Raw genomic sequence first — 13,240 nt, 5'->3', positions numbered from 1 at the left:
GCCAAGCCCCTATTCTATTGATGTTGCCATGATATATGTATGGTGTAGGGGGAATAAAAGTTTCGTGACGAAAGCACTGAAATTGAGTTTGACTTTCGGCAAATCACGTGACATGCCCCGAATATGGAACACCGAAATTTATTTGTCCACGTCAACTCCCAATCTATGCAAATAAGTAGAACAAATGCGAATTCATTTTTGAAGGCCCTCCCGTTTTGGCTGCCCCAACAACCACAGACAAGATTTATGCGTTTTTCATATTGACATCGCTTAAACAATAGACTCCCCATCAGTTGCTGAATATTTGCTATTGCTGCCATGGCAACTGTCGTTTATTACACTTTGATTTTGCCCCCCAAATGCTGTAAAAAATGGCGTTGGAAAAACTATGCTTCATGCTGAGCTGGCTTTAATAGCAAACAGTTTAGTTGTCGTCCTGTATTAAAGAGACAGGCTGCCGCCAGGTCTATTAATAAATAAATATAGCCTCCTTTGAGCAACTTTTTTATTGCCAGCATTTCTCTCGGTCATTTCAAAGTTTCTATTGAGCACCAAGCTTCTGTTACAAACTTGACTTCTGATGGTGACAAAGTTACTTTCCTGCCGGGAAATGCATAATTCGTTTTAAGCCATAACAATTTTAGTTTTATTTGAAAAGTAATAAAAATTTCTCCGCAAAAAGCTGAAGCACTTGCAATGAAAATAATTTTCGCTTTAATTTCACGTCATTTAAATTGGGCTCGACATTAACGGCCAACGCATTTTTCGTCCATAATCTGAACAGTAATGGTATAGGCCAAATCTAATGATAGCCTGATAGCCCGGCTGAACAATGGGGTTCAATTTCGAAAGAAAATCGTGCCGCAGCGGCCAATCTCGGCTTTAATTAAGGTTCATTCGACCAAAGTTGGGACAACGCCTCTACACAGAAATGTGCATAGAAGCGATCAAAGATATAGATATGGGCAAATAATATATAAGGCCCATTCGAGTGGACGGCTTTCGCCTTGTTCATGCAATTTGTATAAGCTCCAAATGATTATTGCCAATAAATTTGCGGGAAAAAAAATAAAAGACACGTACAGAAAATCCAACAAACTGGTTGGGGTAGAAAGCCAGAAAAAACCAGGGACACCGCCCAAACTGACCACCACTTATAGACCCAGTATCTGCGGATGATATGTAACCCAAGTGGCAGACGACAGACGCAAACAGGTAAAAGTGATTTGTCTCTCAAAGCCTAAGCAGCCGATCCGAGCAAATATCAGTATACATATGTAGATACAGATACATGTGCATACTCATAGTCGAATCGTGTTTTGGGGCATGTTGCGTGAATTGAGCGCCGGCTTCCGACAGCTTGTCATGCAAATGAGCAAGTCGATCCTTATGGGGGAAATAAACATGGAAAGCCAAGAGGGCATATGGAGAAACTATATGGCTATACGTATCACTAAGGTGTTAAGGTGCTTGCAGTTATATTGCCTTTTTCTTGGGCATTTTATCAATTTATCTACAAATTATGTCCCATTTTATACATAAAGTTAAAATATAACTAAGATTTTCTCTCTCTGTATGCAAACATTAAACTTTTCCGACGCACCTAGTGATTCTCCCACGTTGACACCTAACCTAACGGCAAAACAAAATAAACAAATTAGGTGTAATGAGATGGGGCCACTGGGGCTCAAAAGTAAGTGTAGTCATCAGCAGTCGGTCAGCTTTTCCACACTTTTCACTTTCACGCTCCGGCGAAAATCTTCGACCCACTTGTATTCTTGATTACCGAGGCCTGGCTTTCATTTTCATTGGGCAAAAAGCGAAACAGAAAAATAATGGAAGTGGATCTGGTGACAGATACACCTGGCCACTACAGGTTGCTTAACCCAATTTTCGATATCTGTTCATCGCCGCCTTGTGGGCTTAGCCAAGCTACGCAACTGTATTTTTTTTGTTTTTGCAAAAAAAAAAACTACACCCGATTGCATTGAGGTGGCCTAAACGCATTTTTGCGGCAAGCTTTACAAAAGTCGAACAAAAAACCAGACCGAACTAAAGCAATGCTGTGGTATGGATTGCACCTGTCAGTGGGTATCTGAAAAATGAATGTTGCATTGCTTTTTAAATCACGAAAAAAATGGGAAATACGCAGAAAATTGCGCACCCTTAATTAACTCAAAAAATATATTAGTGATAGGTAATGTGGCAAATATGAAAGAACTTTCCTGGAATCTTATTTAAAAATGAATTCGGTCATTCGGCATTCCACAGTCTTCGGGTGGAGACGTGTTTCTTTCAAGCTACGAATAGCAAGTTCTAAAAACTACAACAGTATAGTGAAAGTTAAACACAAAGTGTAAAGTGCAGTTTGCACAACTAACAATTATTGACTATAGTAATTATTTACTAAAATAAATAATTATTCCATATTGTTCTGGTAATTGTTATATGTGGACTTAGAACAATGAATCAAAACGACATACGTTCTCAGCGACAATGTGAACAAGACGAGCGCCGGCTCTCTTTACAACGCAACAATGCATACTTTTCTTTCGTCTCACCGCAAATCGGTGATCGAGCACCCTCACCTTCAACTAACTCGAAACTTTTGCCCTCAGCGAACGACAGACCGCGTTCTTGCTCTCCCTCTCTGCCTGCTTCGGCTCACAAGTCGTGGAGCGAAGAGACCGCCTCTCCTACCCCGCTCCTCTCGCAGCGCCAAACGACCGTCCCGGGTAACTGTAACACTGCAATAACGAGTGCAGTGACCTCACTGGCAACTGCCACAACATCAACTTCGTCAGCGGCCCAACTAATTATCGCTGTGCCAGCTGTAAATAATTCAGCAGCACTGACCGTTTGCAACAACAATAATGCACGTAAAGAAGAATCAAAACAAAAGCAGAAGTCGATTTCGACTGTGCAGACTGGCATGGATCGCTACATCCAAATCAAGAGAAAGCTCAGCCCTCAAAACAATAAGGCAGGTAATCAACCCAAAATCAATCGAACCAACAACGGCAATGAAAACTCTGCAGTAAATAATTCAAACCGATATGCTATCTTGGCTGATTCTGCGACCGAACAACCCAACGAAAAAACGGTAGGGGAACCAAAAAAGACCAGGCCTCCACCAATTTTCATACGAGAACAAAGTACAAATGCACTTGTAAATAAACTCGTTGCTTTGATTGGTGACAGCAAGTTCCACATTATCCCACTTAAAAAAGGAAATATTCATGAAATAAAACTACAGATCCAAACAGAAGCAGACCACCGTATAGTGACTAAATACCTAAATGATGCTGGTAAAAACTACTACACATACCAATTAAAAAGTTGCAAAGGGCTACAGGTAGTACTTAAGGGCATTGAAGCAACAGTGACACCAGCTGAGATAATTGAGGCTCTGAAGGCCAAAAACTTTTCTGCAAAGACAGCTATTAATATTTTAAACAAAGACAAAGTTCCGCAGCCACTATTCAAAATAGAACTCGAACCAGAGCTCCAGGCACTAAAGAAAAACGAAGTGCACCCAATATACAATTTACAGTACTTGCTACATCGGAGGATCACCGTGGAGGAGCCGCACAAACGTATCAATCCAGTTCAATGTACTAATTGCCAAGAATACGGCCACACCAAGGCATACTGCACCCTTAAGTCCGTATGTGTTGTCTGTAGCGAACCTCATACTACCGCAAACTGCCCCAAAAACAAGGACGATAAGTCTGTGAAGAAATGCAGTAACTGCGGGGAAAAACATACTGCAAACTACAGAGGCTGTGTGGTGTACAAAGAATTGAAGAGCCGCCTAAACAAACGTATTGCCACAGCACATACATACAACAAAGTCAATTTCTACTCTCCGCAACCGATTTTTCAACCACCCCTAACTGTCCCAAGCACTACTCCAACAATTTCTTTCGCTAGCGCCCTAAAATCCGGACTAGAAGTGCCCGCCCCACCGACAAGAACTGCTCATTCCGAACATACACCGACAAACATCCAACAAACACAACAAAGTGGCATCGAAGCTATGATGCTATCCCTACAGCAAAGCATGAAAGACTTCATGACGTTCATGCAAAATACTTTGCAAGAGCTCATGAAAAACCAAAATATCCTGATTCAACTTCTTGTATCTTCAAAATCCCCATAATGGCTTCCCTACGGATATCTCTGTGGAACGCAAATGGCGTTTCACGGCATACACAAGAGCTCACACAGTTCATTTACGAAAAAAACATCGACGTAATGCTACTATCAGAAACGCACCTCACAAATAAAAACAATTTTCATATACCAGGATACTTGTTCTATGGTACAAATCATCCAGATGGTAAAGCTCATGGAGGCACTGGAATACTCATCAGAAATCGCATAAAACACCACCACTTAAACAATTTTGACAAAAACTACTTACAATCTACGTCCATAGCCTTACAACTCAACAATGGTTCAACGACTCTAGCCGCAGTCTACTGCCCACCGCGCTTTCCAATCTCTGAGGATCAATTCATGGAATTCTTTAACACACTAGGTGACAGGTTCATCGCAGCGGGTGACTATAACGCCAAGCACACCCATTGGGGATCTCGACTTGTGTCGCCAAAGGGTAAGCAATTGTACAATGCGCTTACGAAGCCAGAAAACAAGCTAGACTATGTATCCCCGGGTAAGCCTACATACTGGCCAGCAGACCCAAGAAAAATCCCAGACCTGATCGATTTTGCAATTACTAAACATGTCCCCCGCAACATGGTCACCGCCGAAGCACTAGCAGATTTATCATCAGATCACTCACCTGTTTTTCTAAATATGCTAACTCGCCCCCACATCGTCGACCCACCGTATAGACTCACAAATTTTAGAACAAACTGGCCAAGGTATCAAAAGTATGTCTGTTCACACATAGAACTAACGACGGCATTATCTACAAAGGAGGATATAGACAAGTCAACGGAAACTCTTGAAAACATTTTAGTTTCGGCTGCAAAGGCTTCAACCCCGCCAGTGACGTATGCAAAACCAAACTACATCAAAACTAATCGCGAAATCGAGCGGCTGGTATTAGATAAACGACGCCTACGAAGGGATTGGCAGTCTAATAGATCACCAATTACTAAGCACATGCTTAAGATAGCCACACGCAGGCTTACCAATGCTCTCAAACAAGAGGAAAAAAACAGCCAACGTTCATATATCGAGCAACTCTCTCCCACCAGCACTAAGTACCCTCTTTGGAGAGCTCACAGAAACCTAAAGACTCCAATAGCGCCAATTATGCCACTCCGAAGTCCCTCTGGCACCTGGTTTCGAAGTGATGAAGAAAGAGCCAGTGCTTTCGCTGACCATTTACAAAATGTATTCCGACCAAATCCCTCTACCAACACATTTATTCTCCCTCCTTTAATAGCAGCCAATCTAGATCCTCAAGAACCCTTTGAATTCCGACCATGTGAACTAGCAAAGGTTATCAAAGAGCAACTGAACCCAAGAAAATCGCCTGGCTACGACCTAATAACTCCAAGAATGCTCATTGAACTCCCAAAGTGTGCTATTCTTCACATCTGCCTGTTGTTCAACGCAATCGCCAAGCTTGGATACTTCCCTCAAAAATGGAAAAAGTCGACCATAGTAATGATTCCAAAGCCAGGAAAAGATAAAACGCAGCCATCATCATATAGACCGATAAGCTTACTAACATGTCTTTCAAAGCTGTTTGAAAAAATGCTACTCCTTCGGATTAGCCCTCATCTTAGAATAAACAACACACTTCCAACACATCAATTTGGCTTTAGAGAAAAACATGGAACCATCGAACAGGTCAACCGAATCACGTCAGAAATTCGTACTGCTTTTGAACATCGAGAATACTGCACAGCCATTTTTCTAGACGTCGCGCAGGCATTTGACAGAGTGTGGCTCGATGGACTTTTGTTTAAAATAATCAAGCTGTTGCCCCAAAACACACATAAGCTACTGAAGTCATACCTATATAACAGAGTGTTTGCAATAAGATGCGATACAAGCACTTCACGCGATTGCGCAATCGAAGCTGGAGTGCCGCAAGGCAGTGTACTGGGTCCAATCTTATACACCCTGTATACGGCGGATTTCCCCATAGACTACAATCTAACAACCTCCACGTTCGCTGATGATACCGCGATACTCAGTCGCTCGAAATGCCCAATAAAAGCCACGGCACTCCTATCCCGACACTTAACATCTGTAGAACGATGGCTTGCCGACTGGAGAATTTCAATAAATGTTCAAAAATGCAAGCAGGTTACCTTTACCTTAAACAAACAAACATGCCCACCACTGGTCTTGAATAACATATGCATTCCACAAGCCGACGAGGTAACATATCTGGGAGTTCATCTGGACAGGCGGCTCACTTGGCGCAAACATATAGAAGCCAAATCGAAACATCTTAAACTTAAAGCAAGGAACCTCCACTGGCTCATAAATGCTCGCTCTCCACTTAGTCTGGAGTTCAAAGCTCTTCTATACAACTCCGTCTTAAAACCTATCTGGACTTATGGCTCCGAGCTGTGGGGCAACGCATCCAGAAGTAACATAGACATTATTCAGCGAGCACAGTCAAGAATTCTGAGAATTATCACTGGAGCGCCGTGGTACCTTCGAAACGAAAACATACACAGAGACCTAAAAATCAAATTAGTAATCGAAGTAATAGCTGAGAAAAAAACGAAGTATAACGAAAAGCTGACCACCCATACAAATCCCCTCGCAAGAAAACTAATCCGAGTATGCAGTCAAAGCCGGCTGCACCGCAACGACCTCCCAGCCCAGCAATAAACTTATTAGGGCATTAATGAAAAAAAAAAACTATCACTAAGTGAAAGTTAATTAAGTTAGATTAAGATTTGAACACTTATTGTTAGTCTCTTAACACAAAGGGAAGATTCAATAAATAATAAAAATTAAAAAAAAAAAAAAAAAAAAAACAAATTGGCTTGGTTACTTTAAATTCAAAAAAAAAAAAAAAAATACACGCTGATATCTACTATTTCTATCCTATTTTATTTAAAGCGCAATAAATCGACAAAGAGTTTAAATTTCAGAAATTCCTGTGGTGTTCGAATAGGCACGCGTCTCATAATTCAATTTTAGGCCTGTCTGACTGCCATATTAAGCTTGAATAAATTGGGTTTCGCAAAAAAAAACAGACGCACATCTATACGATGTTTGGATTTGCTGAATTGTTGGTTTTTGTTTATAATTTTGAGCAAACAGAAATTCTGAATAAATACCATGTTTAAATAATAACCCTTCTATGATTACAATGCCGCTGGCTAAAAGCGACCACCCAAAATAAATACATTGGAGCTCCATAAATCAAAGATTAAACGCTTAATTAATCTTGCTCATTCCCAAAGCGTGAAATTTAATAAATGATGGGCGAAATAAAAGTTCGTAAAGCGTAAAATAAATAAATTAAATGCCAGAGAATAACAAAAGGAAGTTTACTGCAATTTGGCTGTATGATATCATGCCACAGAATAGAAAGAGGAAAATCAACAAAGTCATAAATACTTAGGTAAACAAAAATAGCGGAATACGAAATAATTAACTACTGTATGCAACTTAATGAGAAACAAAAGGAACGTCATCATGATCATCATGACTATTTTTAATTCCCATATCAATGCAAGATTTTGTTTCCCACCATCAAGAAGCTAAGTTGTTCAGCTGGAGGTCACATGTGTGCGCGATCAAGTTCCAAAGAACCATACTGAAATCTCCTGTAGAGGGGCTTCTCCGCCAATCCATACAAATTGGCAATAAACTTGACTCAACTCAACTCATTTACAGCTATTTGCTACTTATTATTGTATAGCTACAGATGGATAATAAACTATAGGTATATCTCGGATACAGTTGAATAACTACTAACAACGAGTGTATCTACCATCTTTCAGTTGAATAAGTACATTGGGATTGACACGCCAAAGCTGTTGCATAAAGCAAATTTTTGCAATATACGTGCATTACGAGAGAACTGAGAATTGCATGTGCAATCAGTGGAAAGTAGCGTAAAAAATGAAAATATTGACAAGGAATAAGCAGTGTAAAGTGTCTGAAGGTGAAATTTAATGGCAATGACAATATCAGCTCAATAGGAACTCGGAAATCTAAACAGCAGGGACGTTTTTATAGATTTATTAATTTACAAGTAGAATAACCCCAGCTATAATATAGTAACTGTATTTAGTGTCTCATAAAGATTATATACTTAGAACTGCATACAGGTATATGTTATATACTGATTTGCTGATTTTTCATGAACAATCCCTCACTTCCTTTAAAATTTTCGCACAATTTTCATATCAGACTACTAGACCATCATAAATCAGTCTGTCTCCCTTTCTGGTTGAAAGAAACTCTGCCACTCAATATGCAATTTAAAAATTCTCAGAATTTCTGACCGCCAGGTAGAAGTCAAAACCAAAAGTGTTTAGCAGCAAAAACCGCCACAAACTCAAAACAAAAAGCTACAAAAAAAAACTTTGGAGCATCGTAAATTATTTCGGAGACTCGACTCAAACTACAATTAGAACTCCCACAGAGCGGGATGGGGCTATTACCAGATGAGGGGCGAGAGCGGGATGGAGCCACACTCATTTGAGGATTTTTAACGAGTTTCCAACTCGTTGCCGGCTAATTATTATTAGAGCCGTAAATGGAATTTAAGATCATGTGACTTGAAATCGCAACGATAATGAAAATGAGTCGCACATAAAATTACGCAATAAAACGTCAGCTTTCAAGTTTAAATGGCCCGAAGGCGGAATTGGGTTAAGAACTACATGTCAACTGTATTTTATTTGGGAACTTACGTTTCCGGTCGATGAAAAAATCGAAGAAGGAACTGCAAAGAGAAGAAGCAAAAATATAAATATTAATCAAAATTTGCTTGGCGAATTCTCCAAGAATAGGCATTCAAATCAACTGCGACTGAAAACATTTATCTTAGAGAAATTGCGCACTGTGCGAAGAATCAGCGGAAGCGAAAACAGTTCTCCAATGCGAAATCAACTCAATTACTTGGCATATTTGTTTCAGATCACAAACTCAAATCAAATGACGACATTCGCTCTAGACAAGTTCAAGGTGATGCCGTCTGACTCGTTCTCCTTATTCCATTCAATTTCAATTAAATTCACGGAAAATTTAAAAGTTCACTGCGAGCAAAATTGAATCGCTCGCGCTCCAATGGGCTGACCTACCGCAGTCGAAATCTCCCCAGTCCATCGCATTGCAATCTTCTCGCCGGGTATTAAATTTCCAACTCATTAAAATTTGCACACTGTCTGGCTGGAGTGGCAGTGGCAGTGGCAGTGGACCGACCGACAGACTATACACGGTTAAGGGTTGTCCGTCCGGGACTTCATGTCCCAGCTACAGCTCCTCCATTCCCATCCGCATCCCAGCTCCTGCGCTTTTCCCAGCTGAAGGGGCACATAACTGGGATGAAGCCTTTTCATTTATAAATGAAGTGCATAAAAATGCCTTCAGCCGATGTGAGAAACGTGAAGAAGTCCCGAGCATTCGGGAGCATTGCTCTGCATTAACCCCCACCAATAACTCATGTCTGAGCTTAATCAGAACCTTTTGACTTATCAATTAGGAATTCTAGAGTGATTCACTTGCCTCGCTAATTGATATCAATTGTTTGGGTTCCGGAAGGTCGGTCGGCCGGCAACGGAAGTGGGAATTATTTACAGAATCTTATCTTATCCGCTCGCAATCCGCGTCATATACATTATATACATATTGTAATTATGGTGGGACAAAAATATCGACTGGTTGCGTCAGTTCGGTCAACCCACGCGGCGTAAACAATAAACAATGAGTCGAATTTGGCAAAAACAAAATACAAATTGCGCCAAATTGAGTGAGAGATGCTCACTCGAAAAACTCATAATTGGAGGGGTTCCTACAAAAGGTCAGCCCGACAATTGGAGAACCACTCGAACAAAACAACTGAACGGAACAAAAACAAACTGGCGAAAAATACTTATATATATAAAAGCAAAAAGCTAATGACAAAGCGAAGCAATAAAAATTAGAAGTTTGTGGCAAGATTAAACGTTTTCTCAAATGCCCTAGGCTAGAAAGGGTATACTGACATAGTACAGGAAGTTCGTAATAAGGGTAGAAAAATGGCCGGATATTATTCATAACTTAGTTGGCCAACTAGAGCAGGAAGACTGAGTAAATTAAATGAAATTATTATTTGCTTAAGAAATGTTCAACTAAATATTTAATCAAAATATTATAATAATTCGGTAGATTTGACCTTTAGCAAATAATTTAAAAAGTCGATAAATTAAACAGCCGGAAATTATTTATTTAAATTTAAATTTATTATAAGTAAGGTATCTGCTTATTCCCTAATAACTCTATGATAGTAGCTTCGCTTTTCTTGAGTCAGCTTTTCTCATGTTTTCCAAGCATTTTACTTCCTTTTCAACCACGACGACGACAAGCCCTTTTTTCGCTGTTGTGCGTTGTTTGGCTTGTTCTTCTGGGGCGTTTGTTTTGGGTGGGAAGCATTTAACTTGGCTAAAAGCGGCATTAGTGCGATGTATGGGGCGTGTTCCGCCCGAAGGGAAGGCAGCCAATTAATTTTTTAATGGCTTAGACGAAATGACTGACTTTGGGGTTATTACAAAAAGAAAACGACAAAAGAGCGACAGAAAAGTTTTTCTTTTTCAGTTGGAAATTGTCAATTAGTAAAGTGCCTGCCAGGAATTGGCAATTTTTAAACTCCTTCAGGACACGCCCTCGCCGCCCCATTTTGTTTCTTTTTCCTTTTTTTTTTTATTAGAATCTAAGTTACTTGTGCCCAGCATTTTTATGATGTTTAATCTAATTTCTATTTTACGATCTGGGCTTTTTTTTACGGTCGTTTGCCTAACGACCTGAGCGCTGAAATAAGTTAACCGCAAAAAGATTTTGCCACTGGCTTGGTCAGGCATTTTTTTTTAGATTGTTGAGGTACATTTTTTATTTATTTAAGAGCGGTGGTCCAGGGCTTCGGACCACAGCAATTTGTTTTGATTGAATGAAATATCAAAAACGTGACCTGGCCGTGCACTTTGAGCAATCCAGCAAACCGAAAAGAAGCAAATATATAATTCAGCGAAAGAGAGAGAGGTATAGAGCGGTCGAAAGAGATGGATGGAGGGCCATGCTCACCGCCTAAATGAAATGCATGCAAATTGAGCGTGAACAACCGCTAAACCGCTCTAACCCGCAAGCACGTGCGGGTGATTGAGCTGGCGGAGAGAAAGAGGGAGAGAGAGAGAGAGAGAGAGAGAGAGGGGGGGGGCTGCAGGGCGACCGAAAGAGGGGGAATGATTGTAAGAAAGTGATGGCGGGGGGCAGAGATAATTCTATCTAGCTTGGCGAGACTGATGTTCATTGCCCGATAAGTGTTCAATGATTAGTAATCTCAATATATTTCGCCAGCATCTCGATAACTCACTTCTTGCCAACTCTTTCTGCATGTCCTCCCTTCACTCCTAATCGTGTTCAAGTGGCCAGTTAATCCTGGCAGCTTCCTGTGCCAAGGAGTTAAGACCCATGTGTGCGTAAGAGTGTTTTTAGTAGCTGGTTTGAATACTTCATCAGATTCATGATTCTTTTACATGCATTGCACTTCCGTGAGTGCTTCTACTTTGCAACGAGGGCTGTTCGAGGAGTTGCAATGAAGACTGAATTGATTGGTTAAAGACAAATCGTTCATTATTTTTTTTACTAATAATAATATAAACCCTATAACCGTTGAGGTTAATAAATAAAGCTTTTACTTTCTTGCTATGTCCCATTTAAATAACAGATTCGATCACCTAATCCAATCTGTTTTTATCTCACCATGACTTTAGCGCTCAACAATCCGTCGTGCTTATCGACGATAATCTACATCCTTTGCTTGTTCACTGAAAATTTATTCATCTGCAGCGATGATAACTTCATTGAACCGCCCACGCCGCTGGTTCCCTCGTTTTTGCTAAGCTCTGTTGGAACGCTTTGGCCAACGCCATAACTTTGGCCCAACACCCGCTACAGAGCCACATCTACTCTTTTCGCCATCCAAGACCCCCTTTTTAGGTCTGACCCATCTGTGTTGGCCACATTGTTTGGTTCTCCATCGCCATTTTTTTATGTTTTTATATGCACAGAACAAATTAAGCGGAAATGTAACCTTTTTCAACTAAACTATACAATTTAAGTTGAACTGGAGTTCTGTGAAAAAAAGAAGCTTTTTTATATACTCTATGTCTTACAATAATTTAAATCTAAGTTCAACATTTTGTTTCAGCACCTAACACTTTTAAATGCCTTTTTATTAAATACTCGTTTAGGGGCCAGTGCATTTTGCTCTGTGTACATCTCCTGCGGGTCTCAGCTGCGGTCACACACAACAGCGAACGAAATCTTTACCGCTGCCACAATTGGCAGTCAGTTGGAAGTCCGGGAGCGGTTCCAAAAGGGGTGCGGGGAGTCGCGGTTTTGCAACTCGGAGGACCAGAGGAGCGGACAGCCGGAGAACCGGAGGCGGAGCAGCTGGAGGAGGCCACTTGGTCGCGACCACAGAAGTGACTTAACTCGTTTTAAGCCTTCTCATATGCTCGTCGTTTTTGTCTTTCTCAGTTGCCTGCATCTATTTCATTTCAAACTCCACTAGACATGCCACAACGATGACACTTGACTGAATATTTATGGCCACAAATGGAGCGAAAATAAAATCGCCAAGTCACGGGGCCAGAGACAGAAAAAAAAAATATAACAGTGGAGCAGAAAAAAAGCGGACACACATGGCGATGATTTTTAGATGCGGATGGGCTGCTGCTCCATGTCCGTGGAGGCCATGCCCTTTTTTGGGGCGGGCTGTAACCGTTAGTCCGGCCGACTAGAGCGGCTACCAAAGTCTTATAAGACCACGTCTGCATCCGACTCTAAATCGGGATCTGCGTTCGGTTTCCAATTCCAATTCTTACACAGAACAAAATGTGCCTTAGAATTCGCTTTTTTTAACAATAAGTGTTATTGTGTCAGAATTAATCCTATATTTTTCAAAGGCTGATCTAATCTCAATGTATATATAATCCTTTAGCTTGAAAAAATATTGCCTGCCTTACTCCAAGCTCAAAATATATACTTGAAAAATGTATTTTCTGTGCCCAAAATTGCCACGTTT

The 13,240-nt window shown here is 40.6% G+C and overlaps 1 protein-coding gene across 4 annotated transcripts in view, besides 1 other annotated feature; it reads right to left on the bottom strand.

Annotated features, from left to right (window-relative positions):
- The window catches only part of MESR3 (Misexpression suppressor of ras 3), a 44,521-nt gene that overhangs the window by 21,132 nt on the left and 10,149 nt on the right, over positions 1-13,240 (bottom strand). For 3 of the 4 annotated variants that reach the window (NM_078873.4, NM_001273612.2, NM_001299122.1), the window contains exon 2: positions 8,871-8,902. The exons of the other annotated variant lie outside the window; for it this stretch is intronic. The gene's annotated coding sequence lies outside the window, so the exon portion shown is untranslated. The remainder of the gene's footprint in view (positions 1-8,870; positions 8,903-13,240) is intronic. 4 annotated transcript variants of the gene reach the window in all.
- Positions 2,255-6,977: a mobile genetic element.

This window comes from Drosophila melanogaster, chromosome 2L (assembly GCF_000001215.4).
Source record: "Drosophila melanogaster chromosome 2L".
NCBI classification, from domain to species: domain Eukaryota; kingdom Metazoa; phylum Arthropoda; class Insecta; order Diptera; family Drosophilidae; genus Drosophila; species Drosophila melanogaster.
This window is presented reverse-complemented; position numbering and strand designations above follow the sequence as displayed.